Consider the following 22,239-nt stretch of genomic DNA (forward strand, 5'->3'; position numbering starts at 1 on the left):
TTCGTGACTCTATATTACCAGTCTTGGGAGGTTCTTATAATTATTTTCGTTATTGGTTTCGACATTTGTATTAAATTATCTATTTAAAAAAAATAGCTCGAAACGTAATTAAAATTGGCTTACCTACTCTTAGAGACTAAGTGCGATCACGACGCCTGTGGTTGGATTTTGGGTCGTGGCAGAGCTACTATGATGGATGCCTAGACAACTTTCACTTTCTTTACCCACATATCTCTAGATAAGGTGTATCCCATTATAGCAAAAGCAATTTTGTCATAGGTGTTGGAAATATTTTTGGGTTAAAAGGGTGATAAATCTATCTTCGTGACTTTGAGAATATGAGAGATGAGAAGACCATATGATAAATTGGTAGCAAAGAAGGATACATCCCTAATACATTCAAGTATATACTGAGAATCCACAACAGTTAAGCCTTTTATACTCCACAAGACAATAAAGCACAAAAATATCCCTAGTGGTTAAGGAACTGATCTGGAAAGTAGAATAGTTGCAATCATATCAGCCAACACACGATACTCAAAAATCAAATTTTTAGGCTCAATAATCAGAAGGATTTTCAAATGACACTCCAAAACCCTTAGGCTACGAACTTCCAACAAAAACATCAAATCCTTGAAATTTTGCAGAGAAGATTTTTTCAAACTGATAAGCATCAAGAATGATGCAAGTGCCCAGAACCATCGATTCCAAATCATCTGTATCATTTTCAAAAAGATTTGCATAAAATAGCCTAACAGCTTCTTCATAAATAATTACTAACAATATTAAAAAGAGATGACAACTTTTGAAAATCAAATATGGTGAGAACATCATAGTGAATATCCTTCATGTGAGACAGACTTATAGTGCGTCCATAGGCGATAGACATGGATTTGTACGATTCAAACTTGTATTTCTCTGCAGGTCTATAGAAGTTCAACTTGTCTTTGAGCCCAAACTCGACTTTTTCAATCTTCCCTTTCTTGCATGCAAAGCTTTTGGTACTAGGATCCATGTGTCTTTTTTCAGCCTTCTTCGTAACTTGGTTTTCATAGGAATCACTTGATTCATCATCAATTTTGAGTGGGCTAGAATCTAAAGACGATTCGAGAAAGACGATTTTCTTAGCAACTGGGGTCTTTTGTGGTCGTTGGTTTTGCGAGTTGCAGATGGAGAGGTTTTTGGTTTAGCCGTTGTTTTTTTTTCAGAAGGTGATTTTTGGAATGAAAAAGAAGAGGGGTTTTAAGAGATCTGTTGAGGCAATGAAGGGGTGCTTTGATAAACAAGACGGTGTGGAAAGAGATCTAAAGTGACTGTTTTGAAGTCACTATGGTCTTCTGCATGCAATAATGAAAATCAAATCATATAAGATGCATTGAGTAGTACTTAATTAAAAATTCAATTAAAAAAATAAGGTAATAAAATATTATAGAAATAACCATGAAAGACTAAAAAGGGTCATTTCCTATACCAATTTGATTTCGTAGTAAATAGAATCTCTCTTCAAGCAAGGGTTTTGTAAAAATATCATCAAGTAAAATATGACCTTTTGAAACATGATCACGAATAAAGTGATGCTTAATTTCTATATGTTTAGCCCTAGAGTGATGTACTGAATTCCTTGATAAACAAATAACATTGGTATTATCACATAAAATGGGTGTAGATGGAAGACAAATATTACAATCAAGAAGCTAATGCATAATCTATAAGACATGAGTGTGAAAACTACCAACAACAAGATATTCAACTTCAGTTATTGATAAAGCAAAACAATTTTGCTTTTTTCTACGCCAAGAAACTAGAGCATTGCTTGACATCTGACTTGTACCACTTCTGCTTTGTCTATCACTTTTGTCTCCTGCAAAGTTTGCATATGAAAATCCTTTGAGATCAAAATTGTTAGATAAGGGATACCAAAACCCAAAATTACTTGTTCCCATAAGATATCTAATGATATATTTTACCACAGAGAGATGTGATTCCTTAGGAGCTGACTGAAATCTTGCACATTTATATGCACTTAACATAATATCTGGTCGACTAGCAGTGAGATAAAGAAGTGAGCCAATCATTCCTCTGTATATCGCTTCATCAACTTTTTTTCTATCCTTATCCTCTTCAAGTGATGTGAATGGACTCATAGATATTCCTATATATTTCGCATTGTTCATTCCCAACCTTTTTATAAGTTCCTTTGTGCACTTGGTTTGGCTGATAAATTTTTTTTTGGAGGATTGCTTGATTGGAGTCCAAGGAAGAAGGTTAATTCTCCCATAATGCTCATTCTGAATTCTCCTTTCATAATGTTGGAAAATTCTTCACAGAGGGCATATTTAGTTCTACAAAAAATAATTATCATCCACATAAATTTGAATAATATGATTTACGGAGCTTGAACACTTAATAAACAGAGTTGTATCAATGTTACCTCATTGAAAACTATGATCTATAAGGTAAAAAATTAACATGTCATACCAAGATCTATGGGCTTGCTTCAGACCATATAAGAGGTTTGACAATTTGTAGATATGATTAGGTAGTTCACAATTTCACAAAGCCCAAGGTTATTTTACATATACTTCCTGAGATGTAGCCATTTAGGAATACACTCTTAACATCCATTTGAAATAGTCTGAAACTTTTGTGAGCAACTGCAAGAAGTATACAAATAGATTCTAACCTGGTTGTGGGAGTGAATGTTTCATCATAATCAATGCCTTCTTGTTATGAGTATCCTTGAGTTACTAACCTTACTTTATTTGTTACCACTTGCCCAAATTTATTTAGCTTATTTATGAAAATCTACTTGGCTCCTACGATCGATATACTTGGAGGATTGTAAAGCAAACTCTATACCTTATTCTTCTCGAATTACTCAAGATCTTCCTTCATTGCTTTAACCCAGTGATTGTCCTTGAAAGCATCGTCCACTTTATTTGGATCAAGTTGAGAGATGAGTGCGACATGTGAATTCAGTTCTTGGTATTTTTTGGTAGTTATTCCATCTTGAGGATTCCCTATGATGAATTTGTGAGGATAATCGAGTTTTCCTTTACATTCGTTTGGTACGTTTTCCACAAGATTTTCCAGACTATCTTGATTTGATTCAAGAGTAGATAGAGCTTCTTTAACAGCTTTTTTAGTAGATGAGTTGAGTCATTTACCGCCTATCCAACATTGATTTCAAAATTCTAAATTGTTTTTGGAACACCTGCAATTTCTTCATCTTTTGCCCTTACAATATTCTCAGGACGGTAGTTAGTATCAATAAGCACTTCATGAACTAATTTGTCTATACACAAGGTATGTTTATTGAAAATTCTATAAGTTCAACTAGAGGAGGAATATCCCAAGAATATACCTTCATCACTTAAAGGATCAAACTTATCAAGATTGTCTCTATCTTTATTGTAGATGAAGCACTTACATCCAAATGGATGAAAGTAATTTATGTTGGATTTCTTAACTTTCCAAAGTTCGTAAGGAGTTTTATTGAAAATGGGGCTGATCATACATCTGTTAACAATATAGCATATTGTACTTACTGATTCTTTCCATAATTGATGTGGTAGAGAGTTTTCTGCAATCACTGTTCTAGCCATATCTTAAAAAGTTATATTCTTCCTTTAAACAACCCCATTTTACTGAGGAGATCTTGGAGATGAGAGATTATGGATGATTCCTTACTCATTCCAGAATATGTCAAATGTATTACTGTCAAATTATCTTTCATGATCACTCTTTATAGTGGAGATATAGTAACCTTTTCCCGTTGAGAGAATAAAACTATAGTGGAGATATAGTTTTATATTGAATTTTGCACAGGTTATTTGTCTAGTGAATGTCTTGACTAGAACCTAGTCACCACTCCACCAAGGTTAGTCTTGATACTTACTGGGTACCGATTTTGGAGTACTCATACTATACTTATGCACATTTTTGTGCAGATCCAGGTACCTCGGATCATGCTGGTCGCTAGAGTTCTGAGCTGGGTTGTGGAGACTTCAAGAGATATCTCTTGTTCCACTTGTAGATCTCGGAGTCACCTTCTATTGTTTCTTTTCTACTATTTATTGTATTTTCAAACAGTGTTGTATTTTGAGATTCTAGTGTACTCTCTATAGAGCATATGACTCAGTATTACCGGGTTCCAAAATTTATGTGACTATTGTATTCCGCTTTTGGTTATGTTATGGCACTCTTCAGCTTTTATTTAATATTTAAGTTGGTATTCTCTGTTGATCTCGTTATGTGACAGGCTTACCTAGTCTTAGGAACTAGGTGCCATCACGATCTTTAAGGTATGATTTTAGGTCGTGAAAAATATTAAAATTGAGTCAAAATCACATATCCAATAGTTATGTGTGAAAATTCCCTCCAAAAATCGCGTCCCACCTAGTCTAGGGCTTAAAATGTGATAAAATAAGCCTAAGTCCCGAAATCGCAGCTATTTATCAGGCTATAGATATCGCATTTGCGACCAAGGGTTCACAAATGCGACCTCCGCAAAAGCTAACAAAGGCTCGCAAATGCGACCCCGGACATGCCCAGCAAATATCGCATTTGCAAAAACTTCTTTGCAAATGCGATGCCCCTCCCCAAGAGACCAGTCGCAAAAGCTACGCACAAACTCACAAAAGCAAACATCCTAACAGACAAAAATGCGACCCAATCCTTGCTAATGCGAGGTCCCTTCCCCGCAGACCAATGTCGCAATCGTGACCATTCCTTTGCAAATGTGATGGTTGTATTTCCGACCTCCTCATCGCAAATGCAAGGAAACCAGAACCAACAGACACAATCTTAGCAAAAATAAATCCGAAACTCTCCCGAGCCCTCGAGACCCCATCCAATCATACCAATAAGTACATAAACCTTATACGAACTCGCTCGCGTGCTCGAATCATCAAAATAACTTATAAAACTATGAATCGGATACCAAAACGCATCAAAAAGCATAGTGAAACTCTAGAACTTCCTAAACCACAACCAAGCATCTGATTCCTACTAAAGCAACTCGAAATAACACCAAACTTTTCACACAAGTTCTAAATGATAAAATGGACCTATTCCAAGTTTCAAAACTAAATTCCGAACTCGATAGCCACAAAAGTTAACTCTTGGTCAAACTTAGAAAATTTCTAAATCTTCAAATTGCCAACCTTCGCGAAAAAGAGCCAATTCAACCTAGGAACCTCAAATCAAAATTCGAACATATGCCCAAATCTAAAATCACCATATGAACCTATTGGAATCATCCAAATATGAATCCGAGAGTGTTTATACAAAAGTCAAACTTGTTCAATTTTTTAACTTAAAGCTTCCAAATATGAAAATTTCTCTTCCAAATAAATCTCGAATTTCTCGAACGTCAAAACCAACCATGCACACAAGTCGTAATACATCATATGAAGCTATTTGAGACCTCAAATCACCGAACAGAATAATAACGCTCAAAATGACTGGTCGGATCGTTACAATGTTAATAGAACATGAGAATAAAAGGACTATGTCTAACACCTTTACCACTGTTGATGGGGTGCAATGGATGCACTGATGAAAACTAGATCTGGGAGTCAGCAGAGGCCAAAGAAAAATTACAATCTACAATATGATGTCTGCAAATTAAAAGGTCACACTAAAGAAACTTGTTACAAGGTAGTAGGATATCCAAAGGAGAACAAATTCTGGAAGAAGTACAATCCACAGACAATTGTTAACCTTGTGGCTAAAGATGGTCCAATGGCTACAACTTTTTCTACTCCTATTGCTCCCACATTTGCTCCAGAACAATATCAGTAAATTCTACAACTGCTTAAAGGCAAGGAGACTGAAGTAGCAGCTAATGCAACATGAATGGATTATGGTATTATAATGTTCTTATTGTCTAACTTGGATCAAGATGTTTGGATCGTAGATAGAGGAGCCTCTAATCATATTATTTCAAAGTTAGAATCATTACATAATTTAACCTTATTTCTAAAGGCAAATTCAATTCATTTACCAAATGGAGACGTGGCTGCAATTACACATAGTGGATCTATATTCAAAGACCAGGAGATTAACGATGTACTTCATGTACCGAACTTTGTATAACATACTATCAGTTTCAAAATTGACAAAAGAGTTGCAATGTTTGGTAGCTTTCTTTCCTGATATATGTTTGTTTCAGGATCTCTACATTGGGAATGTGTTGAAGATTGGTAGTGAAATAAATAGACTGCATATACTCAAAGATTGCATACGCAGGAGGAAGCTTTTTACACCAATTGTCCACTTTTATGTCAGTTAGTCAAGATTTAATAAAGCTGAGGACATGGCACCAGAGAATTGGACAGTTGCCTATGGAGACACTTAAGAGGATTGACAAAATCAAGCACCTCCAAAATAAAAATAGAAACAGTGCTTGTGTAATGTGTCTTGTTTGTCCATTAGCTAGGCAGACTAGGTTGCTATTTCCGGTCAGTAATAGTAGATCAAAGGCTCCATTTAATCTTTTTCATGTTGATGTATGGGGACTCTTCAGAGGATCAACTTATGATAGCAAAAGGTTTTTTATTACAGTTGTGGATGACTTTTCAAGAATCATTTGGATTTTCTTGATGAATGCTAAAGATGAGACTTGTATGTTAATGAAAAGATTATTCTCCATGATCAATACTCAGTTTGATTAACAACAACAAACTCAGTAATTTCCCACAAATGAAAGTGGGGTTTGGGGAAGGTAAGATGTACGCAGACTTACCCTTACCTTGGAAGGGTAGAGAGGCTATTTCCAATAGATACTCGACTGGAGAACATATGAAAAAAAGTAATGGCATCAAGTAGGAATAACAACAAGATAAAAATAAGACCGAAGCCAAGAAAGCAATTATACTCTAGGTAGTAATGTCAATCTATGAATAAAACGATATCATACTAATACTAATGCTAGCGAACTGAGAAAGAAAAAGAGAAACGTTCGACTAATTACTAGCCTTATATCCTAGTCTTCGACCTTCACACCCTCCTATCTAGGGTCATATCCTCAGTCTGCTCCAGCTGCGCCGTGTCCCGCCTGATTACCTCTCCCCAAGACTTCTTAGTCATACCTATACCCTTCCCGATACCCACTAAGGCTAACATCTCATACCTTCTAACTGGGGTTCTATTCTTCTTCTCTTAACATGCTCTAACTATCTCATCCTCACCTCTCGCATCTTATCCTCCACAAGGGTCACTCCCACCTTATACCGAATGACTTCATTCCTAATTTTATCTAACCTGGTATGTATTTTCCTTAACATCTGCATCTCAGTTACTTTCATCTTCTGGACATGAGAGTTCTTGACGGGCCAACACTCTACTTCATGTCACACCTCTTTTTCTTTTTTACCTTAATCCTTTAAAAAGATAAAAGTGGTTTTAAAGCTCAGAAGGGTTTTCAATTTGAAAGTGACAAAGTTGTATTTTTAAAAGATTTTTTCAGAGTTGCCACCTGACATTTGGTTTGGTGTGCTAGGTCACCGTTTTTAAAAAAAAAAAAAATTCTTCCAAAACACATTTGACTCTAAAACTGACTGCACCCGAGATTTTGAGTAAGGGTGTCCATTTGACTCGGGGAGAAGGTGTTAGGCATTTCTCAAGTCATGTAACTAGTACAGTTGCATTCTTGATCCGGTTGACTTTAGAGAATACTCAGGTTGAGGTAGAAACACTTAAAAGTGAAAATAAACACAAAAGAGGCTCGAGGTTGTCCCACCAAATAAAAGAAAAATAAGGGAAAAGAAAAGAAAGTACTAAAAGAAAATATACTAAAAATTCTAATCTATCCTACACTGCTTCCTTCACGATGCTCATCACGACCTTCAAGTACAAGTACTACGGGGCATTTCCCGGATAAATAATAAACTAAAGAACGACCTCTCACAATGAATAAAAGGAAAGAGCTAACGTTTTCCTACCCAAGTGTGATCGGCCTAAACATGCTACTAGTGAATAATATAACAAAATAAAAATAAGAGTAGTAAGATAATTAGAGTCCACTTTGTTCGCATTTCCAGTATCGCCCTACGACCCCTTCAAACAATTTATTTTATTCTTTTAGCAACATTCTAATTCTATACGACACGTGCTCAATCAGGTAATTCCACAAGCACATAAATATCAAATGATGGATAATAAAAAAGTACAATTAAGCACGAACAATTAGTCTCAATTGGCAAAGCTAAATGATGTAAACATTATATTGGCCTATCATTATTTGAAGTTCCTAAAGCATACTGCTATGAAAATAATCATTGAAATCAACTGACTTTAGATGATAAAAGATATAGCTAAACCAAGTCTCAAAACTCTTCTTCCATGCCCCATAACGACACAGCCCATAAAAAATAGGAGGAGAAAGAAAGTCTTAAAATAAGCCAAAGACAACTTCTCAAACTAACTTAAAAGACAAAAATAAAGTAAAGATCTAGCCAAATCTAAATTTAGAATTTACGTCTCATGTGTATCAAATGGAAAGATCATTGTAGCTATTGATAAAAGAGTATTAGTGAATTCCTAATTAATAAACTTAAGGCCTAAAGGAATATCACTAGAAATATACTAGAACAGCCTCACCTAAAGATGATCAAAGATTATATTCAAATATTAACTCAAGCTATTAGGAGTAGTAAATAATTCATTATGTGCTAAGCCATATCGATTCAACCTGGACAGAACCTAAAATAAGTTGATAAGAATAAAGGACATGGAAAGATAAATTATCAAAGAAACTAGTTCAAGACCTTGAATATTAAATCTCCCAAACTAAGATTAATGAAACTCTAGGAATATGGTTCGAAGATTCAAACAGAACAGAAAGACTCAATATCATGTTTAACATCATCATCACATACGCAGAAATATAAGTGTAAAAAATGAAGTAAAGAAATGGACCTCAAAAGAAACTTACTTGATTGATCGACTAAATTTTAATAGAAAATATCCACTGGAATATGAACTTCGATAGAAACCGCGAACTGCGAGGGACTCGAATCGGCGACCGAAATCGAACCTTGAACCTCAGCTAAACTCCATTTGAAAACCAAAAATTCGAAATCGAAGGGAGGAAACAGAAAAATATTTATTGTTTGAACTCAACCACAAATTAACCTTCAAAACAGAGATTTTTTTTTTTGTATAAATTCTCAAAAATCAAAGAAACAGAGAAACAACTCTCAAAATCCTAGCCTTTTTTCCTCTCCGTCCGTGACCTCCTCTTTTTCTGCTTTTGGGGTATTTTTTATATATCCCCTAGCCTTTGGAATTTTCTTGGAGAAGAAGAAGTGAACATCAAAATCGTGTGGACTCCATTAATGTGAGTGGAATACTATGAGATTTCAATTGATGATTTTGTTGTTTATGTGTGTGCTTTTTTATTGGCTAAAAATGTGAGTGGAATTATATGGGAATTTAATTGATGATTTTGTTGTTTATGTGTGTGAGAGATGACGTGAGAAATGACCAAATATTAAGAGTGAAATTTTACAAATGTGCATGTGTGTACTTTCTTTTATATGAAAATAACATGATATCCCTTTCTTTTTGTCTACTTTTCTTTTCCGCTAAGGATAAACCAAAATGCATTGGACTAATAATGCTAGTGATTAAAGTAAATAGACAATATTCAAAATACTTCAATATTTATTAAGATTACAACTTAAGAATCACACTAAACTAAGTAAAATAATATTATTTTCTGTCAATACAATTTTTTGTACTTTTCAATTTTATGAAAAGTAAGATAAACTAAAAGTAACTAGATAAATATCAATTATTTAAAATAAAGAAAAATATTTTTGTAGTTTTCATTCTTTTAGATAAAATAAAACAAAAATAAACTGAAAGTTAAAATATCAATAGTACTAAGCATCTAAGCAACAAACGGTATAAAATCTAGGGAAGGGTAAATAATTCTATGTCTACGCTCCATACAGCATAGTTGGTCTAACTATTACCTTGTACAACTTACCTTTAAGTCTCAACAATATGTTCTTATCACATAAGACACCGGAAGCGAGCCTCCACTTCATCCATCCTGTTCCGATATGGTGCGTGACATCCTCATCAATCTCCCAGTTATCTTGCATATATTATAGATCCAAGGCACTTGAAACTTTCTCTCCTGAAGATGACCTGTGTATCAAGCCTTACACCCATGTCCGATTCTTGGGTAACTTCGCTAAACTTACACTCCAAGTACCCCATCTTGGTCCTGCTCAGCTTGAAACCTTTAGACTCAAGAGTCTGCCTCTAAACCTCCAATCTGTCGTCAACACCTCCTCGAGTCTCATCAATCAGAACTATATCATCTGCAAATAACGTACACCACGGCACCTCCCCTTGAATGTGTCGTGTTAATGCATCCATCGCCAAGGAAAACCAAAACGGAGTAAGAGCTGATCTCTGATGCAACTCCATCACAACCAGGAAGTGTTTTGAGTCTCCTCCCGATATCCTGACCGTGTCTTAACTCCATCATACATGTCCTTAATCACTCTAATATATGCAACATGCACACCTTTAGCCTTTAAATACCTCAACAGAACCTCTCTCGGGATTTTGTCATATGCTTTCTCTAAGTCAATGAACATCATATGCAAGTCCTTCTTCATTGTCCTATACAGCTATACCAATCTCCTCACCAAATGAATGGCTTCCGTAGTCGAACGCCCTGGCACGAAACCGAACTGGTTCTCGAAAATAGACACACACCTCCTCATCCTCCCTTCCGTGGAATGAGTTAGTATCTTAATTGCGGGAGCACATATTGCTACTGCTTTTGGCATGAAATGAGTAGTTATTTTCTTACAGCAATTTTGGTGGTTTATTACTTAAAGTTATTTTGCTTTGATGCATGAAAACTTTTAGGTTTCATCAAATACTACATCACACTTTAAATGTGTTTTGAATTTGAGACTTGAGAATGGTGGTGAGGATGACCTCCAAGAAGATTACAGATGGTGTATTAGGGGTATGACATTGTCACAAAGTCAGCTAGAATTGATCTATCCGCCTTTGGAAAAGTTGAACGTTAAGTGGATGAGAATTATCCTATTATTCTTATATAGTGCTTGCATGATATAGGAGGTGCATAGCCGATAATACTATCATGAAATTCATTTTTTTGTCTAATTAGTATATACTAGTTATGCTATTATTTGAAGGGCACTTCAAATGGATTACACTTTATCTTAAATAAGATGACTTTTTTCCTGCTGTTGTTGCCATAAATCTGATGTCTTTTCTATGTGCAATTGAATAGGATGGCTCAGGAATTGGTGGATTGCTTGGTGCAATTGATGGATTAAATACAAGCGTGATAAATTGATCAATTCATTATGTGCGTTTCTGTCTTTATCTTTTATTTTTCCTCTCTTTTGTTCTACGAATTTGTGATAAACTTTTTTCATGTACAAGCTCTTCAGGTATCCCTTTCGTTCATAAATGTGTGAAGGGGCCAAGATTAGTTTTATTTTTATGGGGATAGATCTATTAATTCTTTTCAGTTGTTTCTCATTTTTTATTGTATACTGGATTTGTCCCTTCTCGCTCTCTCTAATGTTGAGCAGATAGACAATTTTTAGTTTCGTCTCATATATTTTATTCTTTTTTTATTGTGAGATTTTATCCTGCGGCTTCCTCCACTTATGATGCTTTCTAATACAAGTGCAACATTTGGAGGTATGGCACATATTGCATCTTTCGCTGAATACAAAAGATTTTTTTGTGGTTGTCTTACGGTGATCATGTTGTTATTCTATTTGTAGTATTGAAATAATCTAGCAGAAACTACTTATATCACATCTACCCTTTTATATTATTTCATACCTGTTGATATCTACAGATATTGTTATATTAATTTAATGTACTATATAATCACATTTTGAGGAATTATAGGAATTAAGTTCAAGATGCTTTGTGTAACGACCCGGCCGGTCATTTTTGAGTATCATAACCCCGTTCCCCCATTTACTGCTTAGTTTATGCGTTACAGTTGTCTTATGCCTTACCGGGTTAGTTGGTTCGGGTCCGAAAGAATTTCGGAGTGAATTGAGACACTTAGTCTTATAATTGAAAATTTAAGATGGAAAAGTTGACCGGATGTTGACTTATGTGTAAATGACCTCGGATTTCAATTCTGATGATTCCAATAGCTCCGTATGGTGATTTATGACTTAGGAGCGTGTCCAGATTGTGATTTGGAGGTCTGTAGTGGAATTAAGTTTGAAATGACAAAGTTGAATTTTTGGAAAGTTTGACTGGGGAGTTGACTTTTTGATATCGGGATTAAAATCTGATTCTGGAAATTTAAACAGGTCCGTTATGTCATTTATGTCTTGTGTGCAAAATTTGAGGTCAATTGGACTTGATTTGTTAGGTTTTGACGTTTAATGTAGAAGTTGAAAGTTCTTAGTTTTATTAGGCTTGAATTGGGGTATGATTCGTGGTTTTAGCATTGTTTGAGGTGATTTAAGGGTTCGACTATGTTCGTATGATGTTTTGGGACTTGATGGTATGTTTGGTTGAGGTCCCGGGGGCCTCGCGTGAGTTTCAGATGGTTAACGGAATGAATTTTGAACTTGGAACTTGGCTAGAATTTTTTGATACCTGTGTCTGGTTTCCTTCTTCGCGCTCGCGAGAGAGCTCTCGCGTTCGCGAAGGGGAACTGGACTAGGCGAGATTTTTGTGATTCGCAAAATCTCGTTCGCGACTAATGGCACGCGTTCACGAAGGTTTGAGGGCCAAAGCTACGCGTTCGTGATTGGGTCATCGCGTTCGCGTAGGGGAAAGCCGGCCTGGGGAGTTTGGTCATCGCGTTTGCGAGTGGGATCTCGCGTTCTCGTAGAAGGATTTGGGGAAGTAGCACTTTGTGCTTCGCGAACGCGAGGGTGCTGCCGCGTTCGCGAAGGAGGAAACTTGGACAGCACAATTTGTGTTTCGCAAATGCGAGGGACCTGTCGCGTTCGCGAAGAAGGAATGCCTAGACAAAATGTTTAAGTTCTGAAAATGGGACTTTGTCCCATTTTCCATTTTTGATGGATTTGAGCTCGGGAAGAAGCGATATTTGAGAAATTTTCAAGGAAAATAACGGGATAAGTGTCCTTAACTCAATATTGGTCAAATTACCCGAATCCATGGTTGTTTTTAACATTTAATGGGTGAATTAAGTTGGAAATTTTAGAAAAACTTTCTTGGTTTAATTTGAAGATTTGAGGGTCGAGTTGATGTCGGAATTTGGTAAAATTAGTATGGTTAGACTTGTGGTTGAATGAGCTTTTGAATTTTATAACTTTTGTCGGGTTCCGAGACGTGGGTCCCACAAGCGATTTTTTGGTGAAATTTTGAATTTTGTTAGAAATTTTTTTTTCTTCACATGGAATAAATTCCTATATTTTTGTTTGACTGAATCGAATTAATTGTAACTAGATACGAGACTTTCGGAGATGAATCCACGAGGCAAAGGCATAGCGGAGTAAGAAATTATACGATTTGAGATAAGTAACACTTTTAAACTTAGTTCTGAGGGTATGAATCCCCAAATTTGTGTTATATAAATTATTTGGAGGTGACACACACAATAGTTGACGAGCGTGTGGAAGTGCACCATTAAAATTGTGACTTGAATAAATTATGTGAAGTTGTAAAAATTAAAGAATCATGTTATTATCTGAACATTTTTCACGTGCTAGAGGAATTGAGCCAAGGCTCTTATTAAAGATCATGTTTAGGGTACGTGCCGATATTTTGGGACCCATGGGGTCGTGTTGCTGTTAAATTAATTGTTTTAAAAATGTACATTTCACACTCAGTCATATTTATCCATTGTGAGGATATTTATGGGATCGAGCTGCGCGCCGCAGCAGGCCATATTGGCTTTATATATATTATTATTAAATGGATCGGGGTTGCCCGCCTCCAACAGGCCTTATAAGCTTTACTATTATATGGATCGGGACTGCCCGCCTGAAGCAGGTCTTATAGGCTTTATTATTATACGGATCGGGACTGCCCGCCTGCAGTAGGCCATATCGACTTTATATCACGCTTGGGCTGAAGGATCCCCTTCCGAGTCGGTACACACCCCCAGTGAGCGTAGATGATTATATATTCGGGATGGAATTCCCATGGCATGGACTTGCCATATTTATATTGTGATAAATTTTCCCTCGATATGGATCTTGTCCGTATCATTTACATTTGGGGAATAAATTACCCCAGGGATGGATTGGCCGTATACGGTACTGAGTGACTAACTGTCAGTCGATGTGTATATATATACGGGATGGAATATCCCTGGGCTGGATTGGCTATAAACAATACCGAGTGACCGAATGATTAAGGACAAGTATTACATGAGGCCTTTCCACTGAGATGTCATATTCCTCATATCATGCAGTGTTGATCTATTTCATTTGTACTGAGTTTAACTGTTGAACTTGAAAGCATGCCTACATTTATGTACCATTATTTATATTGGACTGTACCTGCGGAGCTCATCACTACATTCAGTCCAGAGGTTAGTCTTGTTACTTATTGAGTTGGTTGTACTCATACTACACTCTGCACCTCGTATGCAGATCCAGGTGCTTTCGGACACGGCGACCATTAGAACTCAGAGTGCTATCAGTTGGAGACTATCAAGGTAGCTGCCTGGAGTTCGCTGACCTTGACTCTCTTTCTTTCAGTTATTGTACTGTTCTATACTTTCAGACAGTGTTTTGTCAGTCAGACTTTATATTCATATTAGATGCTCATGTACTCAGTGACATCGGGTTTTAGGATTGTTTATATCTGTATTTGTGAGATTTCTTCCGCTGAATTTAAATATTATGTTGTTCAAACTCAAAGAGAAATTATGGTTTATTGAGATTTTTGGCTTACCTAGTATTGAGATAGGCGCCCTCACGACGGGTGAGATTTTGGGTCGTGACAAGTTGGTATCAGAGCCTAGGTTACATAGGTCTCACGAGTCATGAGCAGGTTTAGTAGAGTCTTGCGGATCGGTACAGAGACATCTGTACTTATCTTCGAGAGGCTGCAGAACCCTTAGGAAAATTTCACTTTCTTGTATTCTGTCGTGCGAATATTTTGATTCTGGAAACTAAATTTCTTATTCTATTCTCTCACAGATGGTGAGGACACGTACTACCAGATTGGACGGTCAGCCACAAGTTAGGGCCGCGGAAGGCCGGGGCCGAGGTAGAGGTCGATGTGTAGCTCGTACAGTAGTAGGAGCAGCACCTGTAGAACCACCAGTTGCTTCAGCTCAGGAGAAGATTCTAGATATAGCTGAGCCGACAGGACCAGCTGAGGCACCAGCTGTGTCCATTGTGATTCCAGGCCTTCAAGAGGCTCTGGCCCAGATATTTGCAGTTTTCACTGACCTTGCTCAGGTGGTTTCGGCTCAGGCCGCACCTGCCACTTCTCAGGTCGGGGGAGGTACTCATACCCCTGTTGCTTGTACTCCAGATCAGGTAGTGCAGGGACTTCAGATACCGGGGGCACTACTAGCCCAGCCGGCTGCAGCTGCTCAATCCCCGGTAGTCCCCGTTATGGCAGATAATGAGCAGAGGAGACTTGAGAGATTTGTGAGGCTTCGACCTCCATCATTTAGCTATGCTGAGTCAGAGGATGCTCAATGTTTTCTAGATAAGTGCCAGCAGATGCTTCAGACATCGGGTATTCTGGAGACCAATGGGGTCTCGTTCACTACTTTTCAGTTTTCTGGGGCTGCCTTCAAATGGTGGGAGGCTTACGAGAGGCGCAGATTGGTTGGTGCAATACCATTTACATGGAAGGAGTTCTCCATTCTCTTTTTGGAGACGTTTGTGCCGTAGTCTCGCAGAGAGGAGCTGCGTAGGCAGTTTGAGCCATTACGTCAAGATGGCATATCTGTGACGCAGTACGAGATGAGATTTTCTGAGTTGGCCCGTCACACAGTTTGGTTGGTTCCCACTGATAGGGAGAGCATTAGGAGGTTCATTGATGGCCTCACATATCAGCTGCGGTTACTTATGACTAGGGAGAGGGTATCTGGTGCCACTTTTGATGAGGTGGTTGACATTGCTCGGCAGATAGAGGTGGTCCGTAGCCAGGAGCATGGGGAGAGGGAGGACAAGAGGCTTCGAGGTTCAGGCAGTTCTGGTAGGGTACCTTCTGGAGGGCAATCCTACCATAGCAAGGGTCGTCCTTACAGACACGCTCAGACGTGTCGTCCAGTTCACCGTGGTGCATCATCCAGCCATGGTTCATACTTTTCTCATCAGGGTCAGTCATCTCTCAGTGCACTTCTAGCCTAGAGTATGCCACGTGCTCCTTCAGTTCAGGGATCATCTGTACCAGGTTCTTCTGGTAGTTATTCTGGTTCTCAAGGTCCACCTCAAAACTCGCCATGATTCTTCGAGAGAGAGTGCTATGAGTGTGGAGAGCTAGGTCATGTGAGGAAATATTGTCCCCGCCCTACACGAGGTCCATTTCAGCAGAGGAGTCAGGCTACTACTTATGCTCCAGTTTCTTCACCACCCGCCCAGCCAGCTCGGGTTGGGGCTCATTCAGTTAGGGGTCGCCCAAGAGGGGAGGCCGATCAGGTGGCGGTCAGGCCCGATTATATGCTTTTCCTACCAGGCCATATGTCGTTGCTTTAGATACAGTGATCACATGTATTGTCTCAGTGTGTCACAGGGAGGCTTCTATATTATTTGACTCTGGTTCCATTTATTTGTATGTATCATCGTACTTTACTCATTATCTGGATATGCCCTGTGAGTCCTTAGCTTCACCTATTCGTGTATCCATGCCGGTGGACGATACTATTATTGTGGATCGTGTATATAAGTTGTGTGTGGTAACTATTGGGGGACTGGAGACTAGAGTTGATCTCTTATTGCTTAATATGATTGATTTCGATGTAATTCTGGGTATTGATTGGTTGTCTCCATGTCATGCTATTCTGGACTGTCACGCAAAAACTGTGACATTAGCAATGTCGGGGTTGCTGAAGGTCGAATGGAGAGGTTCTCCAGATTATGTTTCGAGCAGGGTAATTTCTTATTTGAAGGCCCAAAGTATGGTTGGGAAGGGATGTTTGTCATATTTTGCCTTTGTGAGAGATATTGACGCAGATACTCCTTCTATTGATTTAGTACCGATAGTGCGAGACTTTCCGAATGTATTTCCTACAACTTGCCGGGTATGCCACCCGATAGGGATATTGATTTTGGTATTGACTTGGTGTCGGGCACTCAGCCCATTTCTATTCCTCCGTATCGTATGGCACCAGTTGAGTTGAAAGAATTGAAAGAGCAACTTCAGGAACTCCTTGATGAGGGGTTTATTAGGCCTAGTGTGTCACTTTGGGGTGCACCGATTTTGTTTGTGAAAAAGAAAGATGGTACTATGCGGATGTGTATTGATTACAGGCAACTGAATAAAGTTACAATCAAGAATAAATATCCTTTGCCGCCTATTGATGATTTATTTGACCAGCTTCAGGGAGCGAGGATATTCTCCAAAATTGATTTGAGATCTGGGTATCACCAGTTAAAAATTCGGGATTCAGATATTCTAGAAAAGACATTCAAGACTTGTTATGGACACTATAAATTTCTCGTGATGTCTTTTGCGCTGACCAATGCCCCAGCAACATTTATGTACTTGATGAATAGTGCATTCCAGCCATATCTTGATTTATTTGTCGTAGTATTTATTGATGATATCCTGGTGTACTCACGTAGCCAGGAGGAGCATGCACAACACATGGGTATTGTATTACAGAGGCTGAGAGAGGAGAGAATTTATGCCAAATTCTCTAAGTGTGAGTTTTGGCTTAGTTCGATGGCATTCTTGGGACACATAGTGTCTAGTGAAGAAATTAAGGTGGATCCAAAGAAGATAGAGGCAGTTTAGAGTTGGCCCAGGCCATCTTCAGCTTCTGAGATTCGGAGTTTTCTTGGTTTGATCCATTATTATCGTCGCTTTGTGGAGGGTTTCTCATCTATTGCATCGCCTTTGAGGAAATTGACCTAGAAAGGTACTCCGTTCAGGTGGTCGGATGAGTGTGAAGAGAGCTTTCAGAAACTCAAGACAATTTTGACTACAGCCCCAGTATTGGTGTTGCCTACAGGTTCACGGTCTTATATTGTGTATTGTGATGCGTCGCGTGTTGGTCTCGGCGCAATATTGATGCAAGACGGTGGGGTGATTGCCTATGCATCCAGACAATTAAAGGTACATGAGAATAATTATCCGGTCCACGACCTTGAGTTAGCAGCTATTGTTCATGCCTTAAAGATTTGGCGGCATTATTTGTACGGTGTCCGTTGTGAGGTTTATACCGATCACCGAAGTCTACAGTATCGGTTTAAACAGAAGGATCTTAATTTGAGGCAACGGAGGTGGTTGGAGTTGCTTAAGGATTATGATATCACCATTCTCTATCATCCCAGGAAGGCCAATGTGGTGATCGATGCCTTGAGTCGTAAGGCGGAGAGTTTGGGTAGCTTGGCATACTTACCGATAGTAGAGAGGCCTTTATCCTTGGATGTTCAGGCCTTGGCCAATCAGTTCGTGAGATTAGATGTTTCGGATCCGAACCGAGTTTTGGCCCGTGTGGTTTCTCAGCCTTCTCTTTATGATCGTATCAGAGAACGTCAGTATAATGACCCTTATCTGCTTGTCCTTAAAGACATGGTTCAGCACGGTGATGCCAAGGAAGTCGCTATTGGGGATGACGGTGTATTACGGATGCAGGGCAGGCTATGTGTGTCAAATATAGATGGTTTGCATGAGTTGATTCTCCGGGAAGCTCACAGTTCGCGGTACCACATTCATCCAGGTGCCGCGAAGATGTATCAGGATTTGAGACAGCACTATTGGTGAAGGCAAATGAAGAAAGATATAGTTGGGTTTGTATCTTGGTGTTTAAATTATCAACAGGTAAAGTACGAGCATCAGAGACCGAGAGGATTGCTTCAGAGGCTTGAAATTCTAGAGTGGAAGTGGGAGTGTATTACCATGGATTTTGTAGTTGAACTTCCACAGACTTTGAGGAAGTTTGATACTGTTTGGGTGATTGTAGATCTGTTAACCAAGTCTGCGCATTTTATTCCAGTTGTTACTAATTATTCTTCGGAGCGGTTGGTTGAGATTTATATGTGCGAGATTGTTCGCCTACACGGTGTGCTAGTGTCTATCATTTCAGATCGGGGCACGCAGTTTACATCACAGTTTTGGAGAGCAGCGCAGCGAGAATTGGGCACACATGTTCAGTTGAGTACAACATTTCACCCTCAGACGGAGGGACAGTCCGAGCGCACTATTCAGATATTGGAAGATATGCTACGCGTTTGTGTTATAGACTTTGGGGGTTCTTGGGACAAATTTCTACCACTCGCGGAGTTTGCTTACAATAACAGCTACCAATCGAGCATTCAGATGGATTCGAATAAGACTTTATATGGGAGACTGTGTCGGTCTCCGATGGGTTGATTTGAGCCGGGTGAGGCTAGGCTATTGTGTACTGACTTGGTTCAGGATGCTTTGGAGAAGGTCAAAGCGATTCAGGAACGGCTTCGCACGGTGCAGTCTAGACATAAGAGTTATGCCGACAGGAAGGTTTGTGATGTTGTTTACATGGTTGGGGAGAAGGTTCTGCTCAAAATTTCACCGATGAAGGGTGTGTTGAGGTTCGGGAAGAAGGGCAAGTTGAGCCCTCGGTATATTGGGCCTTTTAAGATACTTAAGAAGATTGGAGAGGTGGCTTATGAACTTGCTTTGCCACCTAGTCTATCAGGTGTTCATCCCGTGTTCCATGTATCCATGCTCCGAAAGTATGTCGGGGATCCGTCTCATATTTTGGATTTTAGTACAGTGCAGCTGGAAGGTAATTTGACTTATGATGTGGAGCCGGTGGCTATTTAAGACCGGCAGGTTCGAAAGCTGAGGTCAAAGAACATAGCGTCGGTGAAGGTACAGTGGAGAGGCCAGCCAGTCGGAGAGGCTACTTAGGAGATTGAGAGGGAGATTCAGAGGAAATATCCACACCTATTTGAGACTCCAGGTATAATTCTAAACCCGTTCGAGGACGAACGTTTGTTTAAGAGGGGGAGAATGTAACGACACGGCCGGTCGTTTTGAGTATTATAACCCCGTTCCCCCATTTACTATTCAGTTTATGTGTTACGATTGTCTTATGACTTAACGAGTTAGTTGGTTCGGGTCCGGAAGGATTTTAGAGTGAATTGAGAAACTTAGTCTCATAATTAAAAACTTAAGATGGAAAAGTTGACTGGATGTTAACTTATATGTAAATGACCTCGGATTTGAATTCTGATGATTCCAATAGCTTCGTATAGTGATTTAGGACTTAGGAGTGTGTCCGGATTGTGATTTGGAGGTCCGTAGTAGAATTAGGCTTGAAATGGCGAAAGTTGAATTTTTGGGAAGTATGACCAAAGAGTTGACTTTTTGTTATCGGGGTCGAAATCCAATTCTGGAAATTTGAACAGGTCTTTTATGTCATTTATAACTTGTGTGTAAAATTTGAGGTCAATCGTACTTGATTTGATAGGTTTTGACGTTTAATGTAGAAGTTGAAAGTTCTTAGTTTCATTAGGCTTGAATTGGGGTATAATTTATGGTTTTAGAGTTGTTTGAGGTTATTTGAGGGTTCGACTAAATTCGTATGATGTTTTTTGACCTGATGGTATGTTTGGTTGAGGTCCCGGGGACCTCGGGTGAGTTTTGGATGGTTAACGGAATGAATTTTGAACTTGGAACTTGGCTGGAATTTTCTGATACCTGTATCTGGTTTACTTCTTCGCGTACGCAAGATGGCTCTTGCTTTCGCGAAGGGGAACTGGGGCAGGCTAGATTTTTGTGCTTCGCTTTCGCTACTAATTGCATGCGTTCGCGAAGGTTTGAGGGACAAAGCTACGCGTTTGCGATTGGGTCATCGCGCTCGCGTAGGGAAAAGCCGGCCTGGAGAGTTTGGTCATCGCGTTCGCGAGTGGGCTCCTGCATTCGCGTAGAAGGATTTGGGTCAATAGCACTTTGTGCTTCGTGAACGCGAGGGTATTGCCGCATTCGCGAAGGAGGAAACTTGGACATCACAATTTGTCCTTCGCGAACGTGAGGGACCTGTCGCGTCCGCGAAGAAGGAATGCCTGGACAAAATGTTTAAGTTCCCATTTTTCATTTTTGACGGATTTGAGCTCGGGAAGAGGCGATTTTTGATAGATTTTAAAGAAAAATAACGGGGTAAGTGTTCTTAACACAATATTGGTCAAATTACCCGAATCCATGGTTGTTTTTAACATTTAATGGGTGAATTAAGTTGGAAATTTTAGAAAAACCCTCTTGGTTTAATTTGAAAATTTGAGGGTCGTGTTGATGTCGGAATTTGGTAAAATTAGTGTGGTTAGACTCGTGGTTGAATGAGCTTCTGGATTTTGTAACTTTTGTCGAGTTCTGAGACGTGGGCTCCACGGGCGATTTTTGGGTGAAATTTCGAATTTTGTTAGAAATTTTGTATTTTCATATGGAATAAATTCCTATATTTTTGTTTGACTGAATCGAATTAATTGTGGCTAAATATGAGGCTTTCGGAGTCCAATTCACTAGGCAAGGGCATACCAGAGTAAGAAATTATACGGTTTGAGGTAAGTAACACTTCTAAACTTGGTTCTAAGGGTATGAATCCCCGAATTGGTGTTATATATATTGTTTTGAGGTGACGCACACGATAGTTGATGAGCGTGTGGACGTGCACCATTAAAATTGTGACTTGAATAAATTCTGTGAAGTTGTAAAAATTAAAGAATCATGTAATTATCTCAACATTTCTCACGTGTTAGTGAAATTAAGTTGAGGCTCTTATTAAAGATCATGTTTAGACTACGTGCCGATATTTTGGGACCCATGGGGTCGTGTTGCTGTTAAATTAATTATTTTAAAAATGTACATTTCACACTCAGTTATATTTATCCATTGTGAGAATATTTATGGGATCGAGTTGCGCGTCATAGCAGGCCATGTTGGCTTTATATATATTATTATTAAATGGATCGGGGTTGCCCGCCTGCAACAAGCCTTATAACATTTACTATTATATTGATCTGGGCTGCCCGCCTATAGCAGGTCTTGTAGGATTTATTATTATACGGATCAGGACTGCCCGCCTGCAGTAGGCCATATCGGCTTTATATCACGCTT

The 22,239-nt window shown here is 38.8% G+C and overlaps 1 long non-coding RNA gene across 1 annotated transcript; it reads right to left on the reverse strand.

Annotated features, from left to right (window-relative positions):
- Positions 1-1,625: 1,625 nt before the first annotated feature.
- On the reverse strand, positions 1,626-9,485 carry LOC142177007 (uncharacterized). The gene is made up of 2 exons (XR_012705794.1): positions 8,939-9,485; positions 1,626-2,342 (listed from the first exon to the last, which is right to left on the reverse strand). It is a non-coding gene; the product is annotated as an uncharacterized LOC142177007 (long non-coding RNA).
- Positions 9,486-22,239: the final 12,754 nt, after the last annotated feature.

The sequence above is a fragment of the Nicotiana tabacum genome, chromosome 23 (genome assembly GCF_000715075.1).
Source record: "Nicotiana tabacum cultivar K326 chromosome 23, ASM71507v2, whole genome shotgun sequence".
Classification (NCBI taxonomy): Eukaryota; Viridiplantae; Streptophyta; class Magnoliopsida; order Solanales; family Solanaceae; genus Nicotiana; species Nicotiana tabacum.